Source organism: Mastomys coucha, unplaced genomic scaffold (assembly GCF_008632895.1).
Source record: "Mastomys coucha isolate ucsf_1 unplaced genomic scaffold, UCSF_Mcou_1 pScaffold9, whole genome shotgun sequence".
In the NCBI taxonomy this organism is placed as follows: Eukaryota; Metazoa; Chordata; class Mammalia; order Rodentia; family Muridae; genus Mastomys; species Mastomys coucha.
In genome coordinates this window covers 12,278,228-12,300,686 of record NW_022196915.1, presented here as the reverse complement: position 1 = coordinate 12,300,686, position 22,459 = coordinate 12,278,228, and the positions used below count along the sequence as shown (strand labels likewise).

General features: G+C 51.9%; 1 protein-coding gene across 3 annotated transcripts in view; it reads right to left on the bottom strand.

The window, feature by feature from the left end:
* The window catches only part of Zmiz1 (zinc finger MIZ-type containing 1), a 209,786-nt gene that overhangs the window by 150,066 nt on the left and 37,261 nt on the right, over positions 1 to 22,459 (bottom strand). For all 3 annotated transcript variants that reach the window (XM_031360908.1, XM_031360909.1, XM_031360910.1), the window contains exon 2: positions 14,688 to 14,792. The gene's annotated coding sequence lies outside the window, so the exon portion shown is untranslated. The remainder of the gene's footprint in view (positions 1 to 14,687; positions 14,793 to 22,459) is intronic.

The window sequence follows — 22,459 nt, the reverse complement described above, 5'->3', positions numbered from 1 at the left end:
GGTCTATAACGGCTGAAGTTTATGCCATTTTTGGAGGCCCTCTTGAAAAAAAAATATATAAAATTGTAAATGTCTATTTAGAGTTAGAAAAATCAGAACAAACTCCTGGATCCTCAGGATCAAATCCCATTTCTGGCGAGGCTTCTTTAAACGACTGACCAGAAATGGTTATAATGAAAAGCTCCCGATTACAACTTGCGGCACCTCTCGACCTGTAACACTCCGTAGCTCCCAGGAAGTCTAAGACTCCAGCCTGCTTCTCCCTAATTTTTGCTAATCATCATCGTGGTAAGGAAACTGTTAATACCAACTAACTTTAAAGGGCCATTAGCTGTACCATTCTAAGTACTTTATGCCGACTGACTCATTTAATCTCATGACATCCTGGGAAGTACACGCTGTACCCATTTTAAAAGATGAGGAAACATAGAGGGACACGAAGAAAACAGCTCAAGGTCACCGCCAGGATATGAACCCAGACGGGCTGGCACTGTGCCGTGACCAGTCCTCTCTGCCACTGCTCTGAGAAGCTGGAGAGACTCCAATAGCAGCAGCAGCAACAACCAAGGGTGGATGCTAAGTATACCCATTCATTTATGCATTCATCCATGAATGACATCACTGATTCATCCCACCCAGCACCAACGCCTCAGCAAATGAACAGGCCCCCTGCTTGCCTGACCGTGATGGGTCTTCTGCACAGGCAGAAATGGATGTTGCCTCTGCTTGTCAAGGCAGATAGGGTTTAGAGTGGGAGAGACCTTAGACATTGTCAGGGCTGGCACCCTAGCGATCATAGTGGGGTGGAGGAGGGGGCTGCTCAAGGTCACCCAGCATGTTGTCAGGTTGTATTCCACATCAGAGAGAAGAGGTGGCTGGAGAGGAGTGGCCACAGGGGCCAGACTGTAATAGCATTGAGCTCCTGAGAAGGTTGCAGCTAGTCTTTTGGAGGGCAGGGAGAATTGCTGGAAGCCTGGAGTCATGAGGTCAAATGATGGTGGAGCAGGCTAGCTGGTGGCTGACAGAGGAGGAACAGGAGGAAGGAGGAGGAGGAGGAAGGGGAAGAGGAGGAAGAAAAAGAAGAGGAGGAAGAGATAGTGACAGATGTCTTTGGCCACTCCAGCCATGCCTTTGTTCTTCCCTCACCTCCCATTTGCCCCTAAGGCCTCCAGGACCACCCAAGGGTGGTTGAACTGAGGATGTCTGGTAGCACTGGGGGGTCCCCTCCCACAGACAGCATATCAGGAGGTGGTGCCTCAGGGCTCCACCCAGGACCCACAGTATACCATGGTTGCTCTGAGTACTTTCCAAGGAGCACTCTGCACTTGGCTCTCAAATGTCTCTCAGGCCCACCATCTCCTATAGAACAGAGGAGGAGATCAAGGTCTCAGAAGCAGCAGGAAGGATGAAAACCCTGGCTAGAAGTCACCAGAGCCTTGGAGCTGTCCAGTCCTAGTGTCTTGAGACTGGCCTGGAAGATAGATAGACAGTAGGGAGCCAGCCAGGGGCTCACTGACCTCCTCTCTACAACCTACGACACCAGAGAGGCCAGGACATGGGCCTGTGCCCTATGTCAAGTGACCTTGAGCAGGAAGCCACTTCACAGGTTCTCCCACTCAGACTGTACATGGCCAATAGAGTTTAGGAGACTCTGGAATGATCTAGGAGTGCCATCTGCACCTAGGATAAGGTAAAGTTATCTATAGACCAGGGAATGGCAGTCAGAACTCAGGTCTCCAGATTCCCAATGGCAGGGTCTGGCTCTGACTCGGTAGTCATCATCACTGGGGCTCTTTCAGTGTGTCCCCTCTTCTGTCACCAGATACTGCAAAAGCCCATCTGCGTTCCACTTTAATTATTTATGTCTCGTTACTTAAATAATTTTAAACCAATCACCTTTTTTGTTTTGCATAGCCTCATCTAAAGTACTATCATCTGCCAAATCATGGGTCTTATATACTAATTATACATATTTTCTAATCCACATGAAAATAAATACATAATATTAAAAAAAAATGTGAAATCAGCCCCACACCTGTTTCCTGGCACATCAGTGTGCAAAGCCTGGGGGAGTGCAAGCTTGTTGTTCGGGAGCCTCCGTCCAGGTGGGGCAGCTGTATCCATGAGCATTAGGACTGCCGTGGAACTAGAGCACAGATGCGAAGTGAGAGGAGACGGAGATTTCTAGAAGAGCACAAGGGCTTAGCCAGGCTACCCCTTTCTTCCACAGGATGGACGGTTTGAGCCCCAAGTTCTTAGTCCATCTCCCAAGAAGTGCGCAGCACCCTGGAGGAGTCCTAGAAGGAAGTCCACACACCAGAAGTAGATAGAGTCCACCTCTTGCTGGGAGATGGTGAGGGTCTCAATTTTCCCATAAGTACAGGGGTATGAGCCAGGCGTTCCCCTCAGCTCCATTAGTCAGACTGCAGCCTAAGCACTCATGGTACCGAACATTCCTGGTGACCCTCTGGGCCCCAGACAGGCTCTCTGACTACCTTCCCCCAACACCCAACCAGGAACTTTTAGTGCATCCGAGTTCTGAGGTGGCGGGGAGTGGGGGTGGGGGTGGGGGAAGACAAGGTCATCACGTGTGACAGCCACAAGATTAGACAATCAGCTAATCACCAGCAAATCTGAATCCCATCTTTACACAGAACAAATATAGTATTTACGTAAAAGTTGTTAAGAGTTCCTCTCTTTTTAATTAGCAGAAATAAATGCAAGATGAATGGTAACTAGGCAGCTGTCGGATTTGGTAGCACAATCACGCCTGCAGTAGTACTCCAGTCCTTAAACACGACACTCCTGGGGTGCAGCAGACCCTACGCGTACATCGTATTTATAAAAATCAAAGTACGCAGGGACAGAGAGCATAGCCTGCCCTTGCTGGCTGGCAAGGGTCCTGGAACTGAGGAGGGCCCAAGAGGGGAGGAGCCAAGATGCCCAGCAGGGAGGGGGGCTGTGAAGATAGCACCAAGGCCCCATGGGTCTATTTCAGGCCTGGCACGTGTCTAGAGAAGCCCAGAATGGACCTCCCGAGCAGGAAGTGGACTGTAGTGTAAGACAGAAAGGTAGCAGCTGTCCTGACCCTCCACACCCTTTCTCTGCTCTGGCTGCTTATTTCTTTGGCTGGCCCTAGACATTTACTGGGTATTTCTCAAGCTACCACCCGAGGTACATACAGAAAAAAATTTTTTTTTCTTCTTTTATTCCTGAACCTCTTGAGGAACTAGATCCAGGAATAATGCTCTCAATATATTGGCACTGATAAATTCCCAGCCAGAGGAGTGCCCAGTGCAAGCGGGGGAGGGGGGGAGGCAGAAAAGTAGTCCAGAGGAAGAGATGGGAATTGGGTTTCCAAGGATGCATAGAAGTTTTCTAAGGAGTGTAGCAAACACGTGTGAAGAGGGGCAGTCACTGGGCTCATGAGTGCCCAGACGCATGGAGGTGGGAGAAGGAAGCAGGGTCTTGGATGCCAGAATAAGGACTCCCAGAGAGGTCCACATGGGGAGATGCTCAGCTTCCCCGCCGCTGTTCTTTCCTCGGTTCCCCTCCCCCAACCCCGGCACCACAGAGAGGGCCAGGTGGACCCACCATTAGAGGCAGCTGGTCTGGCTCAGCAGAGCAAGCACTGAGCAGAGGGAGGCTAACCTGATTACAGGAGCTGTCAGTCTGCAGGAGGGGAGGTGGCTGGGGTGGGCGCTGGGAATGTGTGGGAACAGTGCAGATGGGGCCAGCCTGGGGTCCTCAGTGAGGGGTGGTCTCAAGAAGCCTGGGAAGCGCTGGACAGCCAATGGACAGCCCCTACCCCCAACTCCAAAGCCACAGCAGCCTGAGGCTGGAGAGCAGCTCCCTCCTTCTGGCCACAAGCTCTGGTCTCTAACACAAAGAGTGAGCTAGTAGGGGAGGAGGGGCGGCACATTGGTCTCCAGCTCCATCCCTGGGAGTTTTGTGCTGCCTTTATCAGCATTTGGAGGCATCGAAGCCAGGCAGGCTCTTTGAGGTTCATCACACTCCCTACCACTCCCTCTTGTCTCCCACCAGACCAGTTCCCAGGCTTCTGAGTGTGCTGCTGTGGATGGCTAAGCCTAAAAGCTGCAAAGGGCCCCAGGGTGGCTAAGAGAAAGGTCATCAATGGGGCAGCCTCCCTGCCATCCTGACATTCACAGAAGTATAGCTGGGAACCCGATTGGTTCTCAGGGTCTGCTGTACCTCCATTATGATGGGAGTGGGAGTGGGGGTGGTTGGGGAATAGGTCCCCTCTACCCTGAAAACAATAGTTCCTCCCCACAGGAACTCAGAGAAGCAGGTGAGGCAGGGATCTGAGCCAAAGTCCTGGGTGGCAGCTTAAGAGTGCTTTTGAAGACTGTGGGTTCTGAAGGAGTCCCCTAAGGGAAGGCCTTTCACCTCTCCAGTATAGGCAGCTCTTGACCCTCCCTTCCTAAAAGCAGCTCAGACAGCTTTTACCAGTAACCCCACCAAGTCTGAGGACTCTTAGGGAGGTGCTTCGGATTTATGAAGATCAAAATCCCGCCCCCAGGCTTCTCTGCTCTGTAACTCCTGCCTGGGGCCCAAATCAATACAAGTCTTGTGTCACAGGGCAGGAGCAGAGCCTGCTATGCCATTCCTCCCATCTCGGGAGGGGTTTGGGGGTCTCCTTTGGCCCTTGACCTCAATCCCAACTGCGGGCAGCAGCTGAGGGAGGGGCGGGGCTGTGTCCCTGGGAAGCTCAGGGCTCATGCAGGGCTGCCTAAGTGCTTCTCCAAGGAAGCACTGGGTGTCATTCATCAGCTGGTTTTCAGGACTGAGAGAAATCAATGGTATCTGCACTGCAAACTCATCATTAGGACGGGAAAACTCTGCAATGGAATTGATTTGTTTAAATATAATAACACAATTTAACAGAGGACTGTGGGGGTGGGGCAGGACCTCAGCAAACAAAACACAGCCTTGTAGCTCAGAGGGAGGCTTTGGACCGCAGGGGAGCCTGTGGCAATTCACCTTCCATGGCGCCTGCTGAGCCCCTTGAAGCTAGGTTGAGTGCTGTTCCTGGCTCCAGGTGGCCCAGATATGACCTCAGCAGCAGTAGACCCAGAATCCAGACTGGCTACAGCTGTGTTGCTCTTGGAGATGGTTTTGTTTGAACACAAGTTCACCCAACACACTGTCATTAGCCCCTACCCCCGGGGTCCAGACACTTGGGGGGGGGGAGAAATGAATAAACCCTGAGGTTGGATCAGAGGGTGCTCAGTGGAGATGGGGTGACAAAGAGACAACACAGGCCAGAAGCACTGGCTGGGGTTCTTGGGCTATCAGGAGACCTGGGAAGGATTACTAGGACAGAAAGGTAGGGGTGGGCATTACAGTTATATCAAAGATGGAGAAGGCTTTTTGGGGAATATAATGGACAGCTCAAGAATGAAGCACTTCCCTGTCCTGACAAAGAAATGGATAAGTACTGTACCCATCGTCCATACAATGTCCTAGGACCCCGAACACTCTTATTACATGTCACTTCATTTAATTCCAGGGCCCATGATGAAGGCGCTATTGTTACCCATATGTCATAAATTATCTGGGCTGCCCGAAGTCACATAGCTGCAGAGCTGGGAAGCACATGCCCGTATTTCCCACGTGAGCCTCCTCACTGCACAGCTCCACCCTCTCTGAGACTGAACATCCACGTGAGCAGTCAGCTCCTGTCTCCGGAAGCTGGGCCCAAGCCACACTGGGTAGCTGGGGGCGGCAGTTCTAGGTAGTGTCTGAGAAGGATGTGAGGAAATAGTAAAAGCTTTGTTGTTCTGGTCCAGAGTGCACTGCATCCACAGTGAGGCTGGGCATGGACTGGGTACCAAGCCAGGACTGCACAGGGGTGCTGTACTACCCATATCACCAAAGGCCAGAGGCTCAGGCGGGTTAAGAGAGGCCCAAACAGCTCTTAGGCACTATCCAAGCCAGGAAGATACCCTTGATGCCATCTTCTAATTTGGACTTTTCCCTGGTTGTCATGGGAAGCTGGGGAAACAGAGAAAGATGGGAGATGGTGACATAGAGGCAGAGATACGGTAAGGCCTGGCTGCTGCAGGAACAAGATGGGGAGAGGGACACAGACCCAGAGATGATTAAAGAGTACAGGGATGAGGCAGAGGTGGGTATAGATAACATCCCAGGCTTCCTCCATAAGAGACCTGGCCTCAACATGCACTGCAGTCTATATCGGTTAACAACTGACCCAGGACCCCAGGGAGCACTGGCTCCTCACCCCAGAAGTCCTGGCCTGGGCATGGACTAGCAGCTATTTCTGGTTCTGCTCTGCCCCTCTGCTGATACTTCTTCTTGGACAATGGTGTCTGCCATTGCTGCACCAGAAAGGCCCTGCTGGGGGCTGGGGGGTTGGGGGGGCGTGTGGCTCCTGCCTTTCCTCCTAAGTCTCAGGGCTAGAGTGACAGATGACTCAATAGGCAAGGCACTGACTGTGAGTGTGAGGAACTGAGTCCCTTGCAGAGCAGTTCAGAACTGCTGCAAAGCAAGGGGCAGTGGTGCGTATCTGTAATTCCAACGATCAGACATCAAGATGGAAGGCAAAGGGAGAATCCCCAGGAACTCACAGGCCAACCAGTTTATTGTGTTTGTGTCCACAAAGGCAAACAGCAAGAGAGCCTGTCTCAAACAGGGTAGAAGGAAGGTGACCTTTGCATGTGACCTTGAGCACATCTCTCCGTCTCTGTCTCTCTCTTTCACTCTCTCTCTCTTTCTCTCTCTCTCTCTCTCTCACTCTCACTCACACACACACACACACACACACACACACCATGACAATAAAAAAGGGGGTTCCAGAAATCTTTAGAAGGATGGAAGGAGAGCTGCCGAGGCCCTCTGTGAAAATGGGGAAACTGAGGCCTGGTAAGCAGCAGCCCATGATCCATCAGCCAGCTTCTGGTGCAACCTGGGCAAAGACCTGGCTGGCATGCTCTAGAACCCTCCTGAGAACAGGGCGGAGGAGAACAGTTGAGGAGGAACACAACAGTAGGTCTGGAAACAAGGGGAAGGGTGACTAGCACCGGGCAGGGAACAGTCTATAAGGCACGCATGGGAAGGGTCAAGTCCAGACAGAAACAGCAAGTCCCCAGGCTGAGAGAGATCCAAGTGGGTCTGTGGAGGGGAGGCACTCTGTCCAGACACAGCTGGCCCCATCACCCACCTTCTGTCAGCCACAAGAGAGTAGAATCTCCAGGATGTGGAACGTGTGTACTAACACTGGGGTTGGGTGAGGCATGCTCAGCTGTTTGGCCACTGAAGAATCTGAGCTGATTCTTGATTCAGACTTCCAGTGTCACCCCTTTCCAACTATGGGTGGCCTCTCTATGCCTCAGTCTCCTCATCTGGAATGCAGTGTACAATAAGGACCTTGTGTGGGTAGGTTTGGAGACTGAATTTGGCATCCATGTGCTGTGCTCAGCAGCTGACACCAGTCACTCAACACGGCAGGTGGCCACTGTCATTACCAACTGAGCAACTAGCCTCATTGCAGGAGGTACAGCCTATGCGTCCTGCGTGCTAACTGGATGAGCGTGCGCATGCGCACTCTTCTGTATACGCAGGTGCTGATGACTGAGCCCTCGTACCACATAGTGTAAGTTGCGTACATCATTATCATATTGTTTCAGCTGAGGAAACCAAGGCACGCTGGGGTAGCCCGTGTATAAGACATGAGCCCAAACCTGGAAAACCACTTCTGCTTCCACTGGGCTAAGTCCAAAGCCAGCCAGCCACTGGATGAAGGCCAGTGTCCACACTTCTGGTCATGCTGACCCAGGACACGAACCAGACAAACACTGGCTAGGCAGGCATGGCAGGCCATGCTGGGAGTGCACAGGGAATGGGCAAGAGGCCCTGACCGGAAGGACATGAAGTTGCCAATCCTTAGCCTGTTCTGGAACGTTCCTTTCTTGTTCCAGCATATCATTCTCATTTATTAGGTTCCCAGTATAGCTGTATGAGAAAAGCCCAGAGAGGTACTCAGTTCCTGACCCAGCTTCTCCGTACACTGCCTCAGTATATCCTTGCGGTGCTCTATGGTCACACGGTGCTGTCCACCTTCAGAGGTGGGGATGCATGCAGGCTCCCAACATCCACGACAAAACCTTCCTCCTCTTCATTGCTGGAGGGGCCAGGATAGACACCAGCGATAAACGCCTCACTGTGCCTGTGTCCAGCATAGAGCAGGATGAAAATTGAGTTCCCCATCAATGGGGAAGGAAGCATGCCCCTGCTGAAGCCCGGGGATGGGGTGACCACTCTAGACAAGGGAATGCCCACAGGGAAGCAAGAAGAGGGTGCTGGGGTGCCCGCAGGGCCACTGCAGACAGCTGGAGGACATGGAGACCTGAAAGAGACTCCTCCTCAGACCACAAGGCCTAGTGCCACCCCAGGATAAAGGTCACTGAGGCAGCGAGCAAGCGTAGGCTGGGCAGGGGCTGTGGGAAGCTGGCCCTAGCTATTTTTAGCATCTTGATGCAAGAGGGAGAGGCCCTTCTCCCTACCAGGTAAATGTCAGCCGCACCAGAGCTTGTGGCCAATTAGAACAGATAAAGTCCCGGGCGGGGGGTGGGGGGGAAGGAGTGCAGGGCCTTGCCTCCTCTGGACCTCCAGCAGCATTAGCCACTGGCTCCCTTAACATACAGGCACCATCTGCTTGGTCCCCAGAAGAGCACGACCAGGACCCCACGCTCCTCAGCTTGACTTTGGATTGGCTGGCTGTGTGACCTTGGCCAAATGTCCTGCCTTCTCTGACTCCAGTTCCCCCCCGCCCCCCCCCCGCCCCGACTGGAGTCAGGCTGACACCCAGCTGGTATTCTGAGAATGACGTGAGTCAAGGGTCATGGAGAGGCTTTGGGTTCAGCCACTTTTGCCAGCACTTGCTGTAGGCAGCTGTGCACTCTGCTAGGGTGCAGGAGATTCATGTGATCCCAGGAATCCAAGGGGCCTGGGGCTGTAGCTACCGATAGGAAAGAGATGAGAACAAGACCATTGTGAGTCAGACACGCTAGACACACAATGTGGGGTGACCAGGGAGGAGCCCATAGGGCCCAGAACTTGCTCTGACTGAAGACTGGTGTCAGCCATGAAGGTCCCCCGCACCCCCATGCACTGCACTTGCATTAGAGCCTGGGCCACCTGCCATGGCCTTGGGAGGAGCATGCCTTCCCCACCGACAGCTTCTCCTTGGAGGTAGTTGGTTATAGGAAAGATGCCCAAATCAGGCCATTCTCCCAAACCCACTCCAAACAAGATCCTTAGCCCACAGGTAGTGGGCTTATAATAAGGCCAGTCCCTGCCCTCCCTGGATGGTTTCGACTAAGAAACTCTTGGGGTCTGAAGCTGGCCTTCATCAGCCAGGAACAAGGTCTGAGTGCGGCTGGAGCTTCCTTGGCCAGTTGTCTCTCCCAAGGACCTAGACATTTCTGTCTCTCCAAAACCCAAGTGCAGCTGTTCCTATCAAAGCCTGGAGGTGGCTCCTTGGTGCCTGGAGCCTAGAGAAGATCCAAGGGAAACCGAGGCATGGAGTGGCACATTAGGGAATTAGAAGGAAAGTACAAACTCTATTCTTCTGACACCTGTACTTGCAAAGCCAGCTACCCACCCCTTTCCTTTATCACCCCCTTAGCGCCCCCGGTCCTTGGGGCAGCCTTTCTGTCCAGCCTTTCCTGTAGCTTGGATGCTGGTGGTCCAGTTCAGGTTCATTCTTCAGGACCAGCTGCAGATCCTCACTCCAGGCAACAGGAACACCATCACTGCCTCCCAGACTGCAGAGCAGATGAACACTCAGCATCCCTCTGTGAAGGGCGGTGATAAGGACTATGGGTAGACTCTGATCTCCAGTCCACGTTCTGTCCTCCTCCATAGCATCTTGACACCAAGTGTGTCTCCTCCACACCAGGGTGGAGGAGACGTCACAGAAGGCAGTGATCAGTTTTCACTCAGCCCCTCCTAGGGGAGTCTCCACAGACCACGGAGCTTCTCTGGTCCTGCTCCTTGCAGTGACTGCTCCTCAGTTGACTTTGCTTTTAGTAAACACAGTGCTCTGGTCACTATTGCTGTCTCCCACTGTCCGTGTCACCATCTCCCATATAGCCAAAGTAGCTTAGGAGGGTAGTGTGTGTGGGGATGTAAGGCTGGAGTGTCATGCTGTGTTCCTGGGTGTATCTCTGGGCCTCAGGTCTCCTTATGCCATGGGGGAACTTAGCCAGGTGGCTTCTGAAGCACATTTCTTCCCTGGGAGAGAGTATGACATTTTGATGATTCAAGACAGCAGCCAACCCAGGGTCTTCTCCTTTAGTATGATGTATGTGAGGGCTTTGGACCCAGAGACAACAGGCACAGGTAGATCTGTCATTGACTATGAGTGCTGTCTGGGCATGTGTCTCACAAATAAGAGCGCAGCGAACTCCAGGCAAGACCTGGTAGGTGGGCAAACCTCAATGGGAGGAAGAATTGTTTGTATTAAATTCACAGAGTTCTTTAGGGACTCTCAGTCCTAACATAAATAGATAATTGGTTGAGCCAGAGAGAAACCTATCCTAGCCCACCTTCGGAAGGATGCCACATACCCGAGTCATAGCCTCTTGTGTCTGCCATAATGTAGCTGTAGCTGTGTGTCTCCAGCCTGATTTCTGGGCTTCTGTAATCCCCCAGGAACATGCACCCCAAACTCATGAGCTGAGTTCAGACCCTCGTGGAATGAAGGACTGACGTATGTGTAGAGGGTGACAGAGGGTGGTACTTGGCTTCCCCTTGGACTGTCCTCGTCCTGCCTTTGGGTAGGTAGGCTTTTTCCTCCCAGAAAAGGTACTGGGAGCTTCTAGACCTGCTGGGGCCCAAGGGTCCAGGTACAGGAGTAAGCCATCCATCACTATCCCTCTTCCCCCAGCCCGGGGATCAAGGCTCTGGTTCTATCTCCAGTGTGGAGGCTGAAGCTGAACCCTAAGTCCCCAGAGAGTTGCCTTTGCTCCCATTACAGAAGAGGCCAGGCCAATCTGGCTGTGAGCTTCCGGGGCCCTCAGGAGCATCTGAAGCACCTGCTTTGGGCTGTGGCTGAAGAGATCTTCCTGGCTGTCTGTGAGGCTCCCAGGATACACAGACACCCCAGGGGACCTATGAGGCCCACCAGAGTGCTTCTCTTCCTCCAAGCAGACTTCTTGGCTTACCTCCTTGGTCTTCACCCTCACTGACTGGTCACTTCCGTGCCTGTCCACTACAGTCCTGTGAATGCTGCCTTGGACTCATGCTCACCCAGCTGTCTAGCCACCATTTGAATTTAGCATGAAGGCCCAGCATGGTACCCAGTGCCTGTGAGAGCCAGTCTGACAGCAGGTAGAACATACGGTTTTCACAGGAAACTGGGCTTGATCCTAGCTCCACCAATGGCTGTGTGACTCCGGGTAGGTTTCCTAGTATCTTTGTGTTGTGAGTTTCCTCATCTGTACAATAGGACAAATTCAACTTTCACTGGGTTGTTGAAGCCTTTAGGTTTACCTTCTGATTGTATAGGCCAGGGAACAGCATCAGAGAAGGGTAGGGACTTATCCAAGGTCACATAGCAGATCTGATGGAAAGGTAGACCCACCCTGCTGACCCACACAGGCAGTAATGAGCAGCAGGCTGTAGACTATTTCCAGCTCCATGCTGGAGGAGTAGGGGGTGGGGCAGGGCAGGCTGCAGAGGCTGCTGGTGGAGGGGTGGCTTGGAGGCCACAGATTCCAGGCAGGGGCTGGAGCATGCATTCTCAGCTGGACTGAAGACTGACAGGCATGCCACAGGCGGCCCTGGAAGTTCAGTTCTGCCTGACCTCAGGCTGGGCCCAGCCAGCCTTCTGCGTGCTGGCCTTGGCACCCAAGGTCTGTTCAGGCAGCCCACACTTAACCCTAGAAGTGCACAGATTATAGATGATTATATCATTTCCTGGAGCCTGGAGGCCAGTGGGACAGGAGTGGGTGTTTCTTGTCATGTGGCTGCCCAAGGAACATCCACGGAGTCACCTCCTCAGGAGCCCAGATCTCTCCCACCCTTTCCCCGCTATATCTTCTTAGCGATTCCACAGGCAAGCCTCTCTCTAGGAACTGAGCCTGTGTATTCTCACAGCTGGGGTCAACCACGTCACATACCCTGACTGCTACCCACCACCAATCCACAGGCCCTGCTGTAGGCATAGTGACTATCTGACCCCTCCCAAAGCAGATTCTCCCCATCACCTGCAGATAGTAAGGTGGGGCTCAAAGAGGCATTGTCATGAGAATGGAGCAATTTTAAAAATTAGAGAAATGGAGCTGCAGAAACCTCAGAGTCTGGACCCTGAGTTCACATTCTTAACCTCATAATGTTCACCGCAATCATCTAGTGTGCCCTTCCTTTATACATTCCAGCTACCGCAGGGGCAGACTGTCACAACCTGACAGGACACCCTCTCCTCTGCATCTGGCCTTTCCAGCTGTGATGGTCAGAAGCAACTCAAGTCTTTTCTCCTCTGCCCAAGTTTTGTGTGGACTCGGCTGCATCCCTTCTGAATGAGCAGGACTGAGGGCTACCTTACGCTGGTGGGGCAGACCTCCGGGACCCGCTAGGTCATCTTCAGCAGCCTAGAACCTGGAGCCTCTCCAGCACAGGAGTTGAAATTAAATTTTACGAAGAGGAAAGAGTCAGACTCCATGGCAGAACTCAGGGATGGTCCTCTGCAGCCACCATCCATCTTATGACCTGGGTGGATCTCACCACAGCCCAGAAGCCTGGAGTGGGTTTAGGCCTCGCATAGCCTCCGGTTTTTGCATCCAGCCAATAGGAATAATGTCCTTTATGATATCTAATGAGTTATGCAAGCACTTTGCCCACTGCAGAGAACCACAAGAAACAGCCTCTGGTTGAAGTACCAGGGCACAGAAAGCTCCAGGCATCCAACCCACAAGACCAAGTGGACAGAAACAGGTGGGGGTGGGGAGTCCAGACAGGAGACTTTGCAAATGGAAAGCTCTGGACTTTGCTTATATATATATATATATACACATATATACATACACACACACACACACACACACACACACACACACACACATATATATATATATATATATATATATATATATATATATATATATATGCTGCCTGGTCTGGTGGACTTGAAAAATACCAAAATCCAGGCTAGCTGTTTTAGTGGGGATGAGACTATGGCACAGGGGACTGTAGGACAGGCTGGAATAGTATACCCAAATGAGCTCCCATACACCATAAGGTAGCCTGCCCCCAAGTTGCTTGGGAAAGGATGGACCCCTGGCATCACAGAGCCTCCTGCTGTGAGAGGGGGCACCTCGGCTCATATAATGCATGAGGCTCAGAGGCCGAGGGGCTTCGTGCAGGGTCTGCAGTCTGTGTATACCTTTTAAGTAGTGGGACCTCAGGTAGGGTCAGCAGGCTGTGAATGGCTGTAAGTGGTGGAGCCTGAGCACTTACTTGATTGCTTCTACTTCTATGGAGGTCTGGTTTCATGGGCCACCCTTTAGCACACTGGTCCTCAAGCTTTAAAGTACCTCACTGTGCCATCACCATCTTGAAATCATCGATACTTTGTGCACAACTGACTTTGGTTTTTATTTCCTATTGGGCCCTGCAAATGATACAGCTGGTCTTGATTCCAGCAGATTCTCACCTGTACTTGGGTGCAGGCAGAATGGCTGTGAGTTAATGTTTGCTTGCCTGGGACTCTCTATAGGAACTGTGTCTTCTGTTTGGTCTTCTATGTTTCCCTCTGTATCAACATAGTAACATTCTCTCCTTCTCCCGGCCAGCTCCAGGATGGCTCCCCAGGGTTCATTCCTGGGCTTTCTAGCATTATATAGAGGCTACTCTAATGCCTGGGAGGGATCCCAGCAGAAAGGAGAGCTAGGGTGTGGCATGGTCAATCAACTCTGGCCCTGTCACTTCCTGCCTCTGTAGTCCACCCTCTCTAGGCCTCAGTTATCCCATTCAATGTGAAGTGGCCAACTTCCAGAGGGAGCCGGGTCAGAGAAAACTAGATCATAGCAACCAGGACAGCCCTGTTCATTTTGTAGAAGACATCCTTTTGCACTGAGTTATCACTACTGAGGAGACTCAGAACCACCCTCAAAAAGGTGCCCCAGGATGGGGAAACCAGAAGAGGGCTCAGGGGTGCACAGATCTGACCTTCAACCCAGGTTTTGAATGGCATGTAGCCTAGGGCAAGGTACCAAGGCTCAATCTCCGTACTTAGATACACATTGGTGATGGTGACATCCACTCCTCAAGGGCAGGTATGGAGGGAAAACTGTACGAGTGTACAGGCAAGTACCCACTGGAGCAGAGGATGTTATTATTACCATGGCTACTGTTATTATCTCTGTGAACTAAACTAGAAGGCAAAATCCCTTAGCAGGATGGAGAGACCTACCAAGCCTACACAGGGCACTGATAGTAGAATAAACCACATGCCCAACAACCAGGGTAGGCCCATGCCCTCTCCTCTCTAGCTTTGGAGCTCAGGAACAAAACAGAAATTGGGAAATGAGTCATTTCGCCACCCAGTTCCTCAAGCCAGATTTCCTATTTCAGGCGGCCACAGATACCTGCCCACCCCTCAGTGGCAGATTCCCAGTACCAATATAGCTGGCCCATCCACTCACCTGCTAGGGCTTCTGCTAGTCGATCACAACTCAGGGCTCTTGTGATGTTGGGGAAGGAAGGCTGTGGTGAAGGAGGTGCTGAGTGGATTCTATGCTGTCTGAGTCCTGCAAGAGAAAGCAGAGAGGACAATGAGCTCTGAGTTCAGGACTGCAGGAGAGCCCCTAGTTGACCTCTAGTGTGCCCTCAGAAGGGCCTCAATTTCTTCATCTGTAGAATAACAGGGAAAATATCCCTCTCACAGGCAAGAGACTTGACTGTGCACAGGACCATGCCTGCCCGGGTCCCTCAGACTACCTCCTGGGGAATAAAGGCAGGTGCCCAAGAGGAGCTCCTCTTAGAAGCTCCTCTTAGAAGAGGCTCAGAGTTTTGGCATTTATACCTGAGACTCTAGAATCAGCCTCAGGGGCTTCTATAGCCTGTATGCAGACAGTAGCAGTTGAACTTCCATGCATACCACCATTATACCCCACCATCATGCCTCCAGCCTCCAGCTGGGTCTCCTCTTCTCTGTCTTTCCAAGCCTTAGTGGCCTTGGGGCCCATGCCTGGGTCATCTGAGAGGCCCTATCTGACTACTCACTTCTTTTCTCAGTAGATCTGCAGCATATTGAGCAAGTCTCTCTCAGATTTCCAAAGTCTCCTCAGAAAGGTCTAATCTACCTTTCCTAGGACATTGTTATCGAGAGCCCCAGAGACCATTTGGTGTTGGACGGAGTTCGGGCTAAGCAATGAAGACAGAAATCTTGGTGCAGTGAGGGTGAACTTGTGAGCCAGCTGATATGTACCTTCAGTTAAAAGGCCTCCAGAGCATCCCCAAAGGCTTCCTGTTGTCTGGTTCTAGAACATAGTGATGGCTGTGACAGATGTGTGTGTGTGTGTGTGAGAGAGAGAGAGAGAGAGAGAGAGAGAGAGAGAGAGAGAGAGAGACAGACAGACAGACAGACAGATAGACAGAGACAAAGAGAGAGAGACAGAGAAAAAGAGAAAGAAAGAAAAAGATTTTTTCTGCTATTCTAAAAATGAGGAAACAGAGGGCCTTATAGGGGCATTCTCTTCCCAGGAGTCCCTAGTTAAGTGAGAGAGGCAAGGTTAGAAGGATATCATGTCTTCTCGATTTGTCCGCTGCTGGTAGAATCAGGTATGGGGGCTGCTTTGGCAGATTCCTCTGAGCTGTGTCCCCAAACAACTGACAGCTCTGGGGAATCCCTAGGGATGGAAAAAGTGTCACAGAGAAGAAAGCTTTCTCAGGAAAAATTGCTCAGCCTGCTAGCCTGCTAGCTCTCCTTCCTTCAGCCTGGAGGCCTGAGGCCAGGGCTCAGAGAGGGCATCATTAGAAGCCTCTCACAGCATCTGCACAGGTGTCAATGGGCAAAGATGCCCACCAAGCCCATCTACAGCTGGCAAGCCTTCCTAAATTCTCTTCTGGACCCTAAATACTGCAGGTGGCAACACACTGCTATCACCACTTTAGAGGAAGGTGTGAGACAGTCTGCTGGGATAGCCCAGGACCCAGAAAGTCCATTTCGACAGCAATGTACACAATAGTCCAGGTGGTTCATCAGTACCAGGCATAACAGCTCCACAGTGAACACTGCACATCAACACAGGCACAAAACGGACAGATTAGTGCATCATGCACATGCCCTCAAAGTATCAGGAGGCCCTAACCGTAGCCAGTTACAGACATAGATCCCACCAACAGAGCTCCTGTCTGAAAGCCAGCCATGGGTCAGAACACACTTGGAGACCACTTAGACCAAGGTCAAAAAGAGACAAGGGAACTTGGGGCTGCCGCACAGCCATGACCAACGTAGCAGCTTCTACTAAGGGACAGTTTGCTCTTCCCCTGTGACCTGGTGTGAGCCTTCAAGCTTGCTTTCAGGAACAGGATTCAGCGCAACTGGCATTGGCTGGGTATAGAGACCTAGCTATAGGAGGTCCTACCTTTCTCACCCCGACTCTCTGAAAGCCTTAAGACCACAGAAGAAAACATTCTACACGGAAGGAGAAGCGGGGTCCAGCCAGCATCTCAGCCCACTGCCCAGTAAGGGCAGAGGCCTCAGGTGACTGGAGGAGCCATAGGCTTCCTCATCCCAGATGAGATGAGGGGCCTCTTGCAGAATGCTCCCTCCCCACCCCCACCTCCGACCACTCCTTTTAAAGTGGAACAGATAACCGGAGACCACGCTTCACCAATAAGAATCCTTTGCATGATGGGAGTGGCATCTGAGAGGAACGCATGGCCTTCTAGGCAGTCTGGAATGTTGGGTTTCTTGGTGGGGTGGCGCAGTGGTTACACAAGCATGTTCACTTTTGAGACAATTTATTCAGCTACAGGAGTAGGGTAGGATACTTCCCTGAGTAGCACTTCAATAGCAGATGAAAAACAAAACAAAACAAACAAACAAACAAACAAAAAACAAACAAAAAAACCCACCTGATCTGAGTGACAGGTCTGGCTGTCTCTGCACTGCCCCCCTGCCCCACCTCCCTACTTTCCACACAGCTGCCTCACCTCTGCACCTGGGATGCCCCACCCCTTCCCACCATGCCAGGTGGTGCGTTCTCCAGAAAGCATTCCAGATCTCTTTCCCATCTTTTCTGAGCCCGAGTGTGCTTGTACAGTTCTGTGCGGGAGGGAACAGAGCCTATCTCAGGCAAGGTTGAGGTTTTTTCTTCTGACTCGGAAGATTCTTCAAGCAGAGGCCCATCAGGGTTAGGTGGCACACTCCATCTCCTTATTCTCCCAGGGAAGGGACTCCTACAGAGATCTGTCATCAGGTGACACCGATCACAGGCCAGCATCAGACAAAGAGACACTTTTATCATCATCTCCATCTCCAGTGAAGACCAAAGGTGATGCTGAACTTGGGGATGCAAAGAGATTTCCACGGTGGGGCAACTTAAGGGGTTCTCTAGTTGTAGATGGCACCATAAATGTGTGCCATTTCCCCATAATTACCTATTAAAATAAGACCACAGAGCCTTGAAGGGCCAAGGAAGAGGCATGGGAACTGACCCCTCTCCAGTACTTCAGGGTAGCCCTTAGGCTCAGCCTGCATGGCAGCCTCCCCACTCTGCTGGGGCAACAGAGTCTCAGCTGACCCCCAATGCTAGGGCCTAGGCACACATAACCAGCCCTCCTGGACCTCTTGTCTTCGTCTTCCCGGCTCCAACCCTGTTCTAAATGTATGTGTGACCACTAGTCCCTTAGCTTACCATCCATCTGAAAGGCAGGCTAATTCAGCCATCTTGAATAGATCTGTTTTCCCTCCTTCATGGAAAGCATGAGGGCCAATAGGCCAAGGTGATATGGGTCTTGGCCTATTGGCCCTCATGGGTCTTTCTGTCCCTACTGTGCCAGCCACAATTCCAGCTAACGGCCATCTGAGGTAGCCAGCTCAGTCTACACAGGCCATGGCACCTACTCCCTGCCTCAGACACCCTTTGCTAAGAAAGGAAGCCTCTACTGAGCAGAGATGGATAGGTGAGCCAACGCATGGCCAGGCTGGGGGAGGGAAGAACACCAGGTCCCTGGGGCAAGGTCTGTTGGAAGGAAAGGCAGCTGTTTGTTTGTGTAGGGGTGGGTAGGGTGAGAATAGCATCCCTAAAGGTATTCAGGTACCTTTACCTGAATAGAGGGAGTCCCCCCCACACCCCTTGAAGGTCACAGGTAGATCAAAAGCAAGCGGGACTTCAATTTTTCAAACTCCCCTGAAGACCAAATCACTCAGATGATTGCTGAACCCACAGTGTCCTGTCCTCTCCCTGGAGAGGGTGTGGATCTGGAAGACAGCCCAGTAATTTAAATTGTTAACAAGACCTCCCAGGTGATCTTCTGCATCTGGAAAGATAGGCAACACTGGTAGGTGACCTTCCAAGTCCTTCTGGGCCCAGAGATCATCCGTTTTGAATATCACTCTCTACCTCCCTAAATCCATCTGGAAGATACCAAGCCCTCCAGGGCAATGGCCTGAACATATCATTAACAATGATATAAAAGCTTCGGGAGTGGGGAGGGGTAAGATTGAGGGGATTCTTCCCATGGTGGTGGTATCAGTCCAGCTCGTTCCCAGCTCCTGAGCCCCCCAGAGCCCCATGCTATGCATGGGGCAAGGTTTGGGGAGCAACAGCTGTTTGGCTGCTGTTCAGTGAGGCTCCAGAAAAGCAATTATCTTGCTCTTAGCAGAAAGGCATGGGCCCTTTTACACACACACACACACACACACACACACACACACACACACACACACACACCCCAGGCCAAGATGCTGTGGTGGCCCTCATTAACCCGCTCCAGACTCCAGATTTCTGACTCGCTCGCTCCACCTCAATCCTCTGAGCACACTTCCAACACTTAAATCATTTAGCCCCGCTAAACCAGAGACGGCAAAATGGGTGCTATTTCTTAAAAACATACAGAGAGCGTATTAAATTATTGATAGCCATTAAACAGGAGGAAAATATTAAACAGCTCTCAGCCCTTATCAATCATTCATGCAGTTTCCACTGGGGTGTTTTCTGGAGTGATCACTCAGGCAGCCCAGGGAGCTGGCTCCTGCCAGCAAGGAAGGCATAGGCTGGAGAGAGGCCAGCAGCAGGCTGGCCCCAACCCCAGCAGTCACCTTGGGTAGGGGTATGTGGGGGCAGGGAGGTGAGGTATTGCACTTGCAAGCCTGCAACCCTCTGCTCTTCCCCACATCATTAACAAAGGGAGACTCCAGCACTGCCTTCAGGAGCCTCTTAATTAAATCCAGCCTGCTTTTATTGGGCACCTACTATATATCAGCCCTGTGGGATGCACAAATAAACAAGCCTCAAGGCCTTCGGGGGCTAACGGTGGTGAAGGTGGGGAACCCATTGCAAGAGAACGTGATTGTGTTGTACAATGATGGAGCCCAAACTAGAGGTCCGTGGAGAGCTGATACAGAGAGGAGAGGACAGGACAGTCGTGGCTGAGGCAAACCAAGGAAGGGCTCACTGAAATAAATCCTGGGGGCATTCTTAGATGGGGGTGGAAATTGCCCTGAGGGTAAGTGGGGAATGGAATAAGGGGAAAGCCTTGGTAAAGCCTGAACACTGCCTGGACCTGCCTGAGGGGCAGCTGCTACTAGTTGGGATGGCAGCTTGAACACAGGCATAAGGCATAACAGGTAGGAGGCTTAGCACCCTCAGTATACACAGGCAGGAACTTGGGGTTCACCCTAGCTGCCCTGGCCAGTATCCCCACCACACTGGTACGGCAGATCCATTTCCTGGCTCTGATTCAGGACACCTAAGCCAGAGTGACGCAGGCCTGGAGGCTGTAGGTCCAAGGCCCTGCTGCATTCAGCCACAGACAGGCCTGGCAATGCTACCCTTGGGAGACAGGCTCCCCCCACTGCTGCCTAACCATGCCAAGGACCCAGACACCAGGGCTGTGGGAGCCAGCAGATACCTGATACTGCCCCGCCTTGCAGTGGAGGGACCAGTGGCAGCCAGAGGCCATGTGAGGATCCCAGGCCCAGATGGGTTGCTCAGCCTGACCCTGCTCAGCTCCTCCAGCCATGCCCAGCACACACTGGTCTTTTTCAGGGCTGTCACTTGCGGCAGCAGAGGCCCTGCCAAGTGTGGATCACACCCTCGGTGGAGCAAGCTGCCAATCTCAGGGAGATGTTTTATGAAGAGGAGATGAGATGTTTACCATCACACCAGGGACTGTAAAGGCTTCACTGGGAGAAATCCAGTCAGCAAAGTGGGGAACAGCAAAAGGTCCCTTCTTCTGATATCTGGACCGTCATTCAGAAAGAGTGGCCTGGGATTTAGGGAATATCCCTCAGGCTTCAGGAACCTATGGAGCAGGGGTATGGGTACATCAGGCCGATGCAGAAGGTGAGACCCTGAAATTAGACCCTGCTCTGCCATCAACTGTCCCCTCCTGGGCTCCACCTGTACACACAGTGGCAGATACTGGGGAAAGCCACACGGCTCCCATGGGACAGGGGTGACCTCCAGAGTAGCTGTATACAGCCTACAAGGAGCATTCCTGAGGTTGACCCCAATCAACACTGCTCTGTTCACCACAAGACTCAGGGTGATGTCACACTTCAGCCTCTCCCTTCCTTGTGCTCTTGCCAAAGGCTCAGGGCTCCTGTGTATCCCTGTCATCACCCCTTTGGGTTGTCACATATGATTTCTTCTCTCTAATTCAGGTTTCACACAAGTGCCTGGCCCTGGGCAGAACTTGGAAGCAGGCTATCTAGAAAGTCTTGCTGACCAGCAAAATCAAGACCCAAACAGGGCCAGGCGGTCGGTAGTGGCACATGCCTTTAATCCCAGCACTTGGGAGGCAGAGGCAGGCGGATTTCTGAGTTTGAGGCCAGCCTGGGCTACAGAGTGAGTTCCAGGACAGCCAGGGCTACACAGAGAAGCCCTGTCTGGAAAACAAACAAACAAACAAACAAAACAAAACAAAACAAAAGACCCAAATAGTCAAATGGCTCCATAATCCTAAGCAAATGCACCTGGCTCTAGCTCTGACTTCCTATTTCGAGCACTTGTCACTGTCAAACTCCCCAGTCTCCTAGTTCTTCACTCATTGCTGTATACACATAAGTCTTACGACAATTATTCAACCTTCCTGGACTGTCATGACCCAGGGCCTTTGCATAGGACAGTGCATTCTCTACCTAGTCAAATCCTGTGCTCTCTGGTTGCAACTGATGCACACTTTCCACATTACCTTAGACTGAATTCTGGTCACATCTGTTCTGAGCTAACTGGGGGACATCATGAATACCAACAGGGCTCCTTTTATCAGCACTTGGCACACGGGGTCAGGGTGAGCCTCTAACTTTATTACACTCCAAACCACTCGCCCCAGTTCCCAGCCCACCACCCAGAACCAGTTCTCCCTTGTGGATAACCTGCAGAGGTCTTGAAGCAGTTTTAAAAGCTGCTCCCAAGAGAGAGGGTGAGATACTCTCAGCCAAAAGTAACGAGACTGTATTCTTGGAGCCAAAGGAAGGGGCAGGCTTGGGAATTTCCAGGCAAATGCCAACAGAAATTGGCCACAAATGAATCATTAACTTTCAAGTTGAGAGCTCAAGTGCTTGTGCCAAGGTCTTCAACTCTGGACTATGTGGGCCACTTGGCTTCGCTTGGCTCATGCCTGAGGCCACCCCACCCCTCCCCCACTGGCCATCTGCTTTACCCTGTGGCCTCTGTTCACCAAGAGGCCAGACTATCTGAGCCAGAGCAACCTTGGTGGCTAATGGGATAGGGTTTGCCTTTCCCTGAGACCCTTTCCAAAACTTGGTCCTCTCACCCACACCCTTCTATCAGACAGACCTCTCCAGCTAGCCAAACCCTTCCTGTCCTCTGAAGTCTATGCATTCTAGCCTGCCTTCTACATAAGCCCTGTGACCCTCAAGCCTCCGTAGCCCTGCTTATGTCTCTGGGAGGTCTACCTGAATTGCCCTGGGTGCTTGGGACTCATTTTTTGCTGGGACCTTTCTCTACTCCTCTGTACCCTTGCAACTGCCAGGAAGCTGACACCACCAGGGACCCACTGGACACAGGGCTCTGCTGGAATCCCAAAGCTCTAAGTCCAGGGCTGGCAATTTGCCGAGTTAATATAGGGCCTATAGCTCTCATAGGGTTGAGATGCATGATGATCTGCTCCTCATCTCCTCAGGCTCCTTTTCGGGGCCTGGGTCCAGCTGCCCTATGGATCAGGATCTGCCAAAGGTAGCAGATAAAGGTGACCTCATGCCTCGAGCTAGGGAAACTGA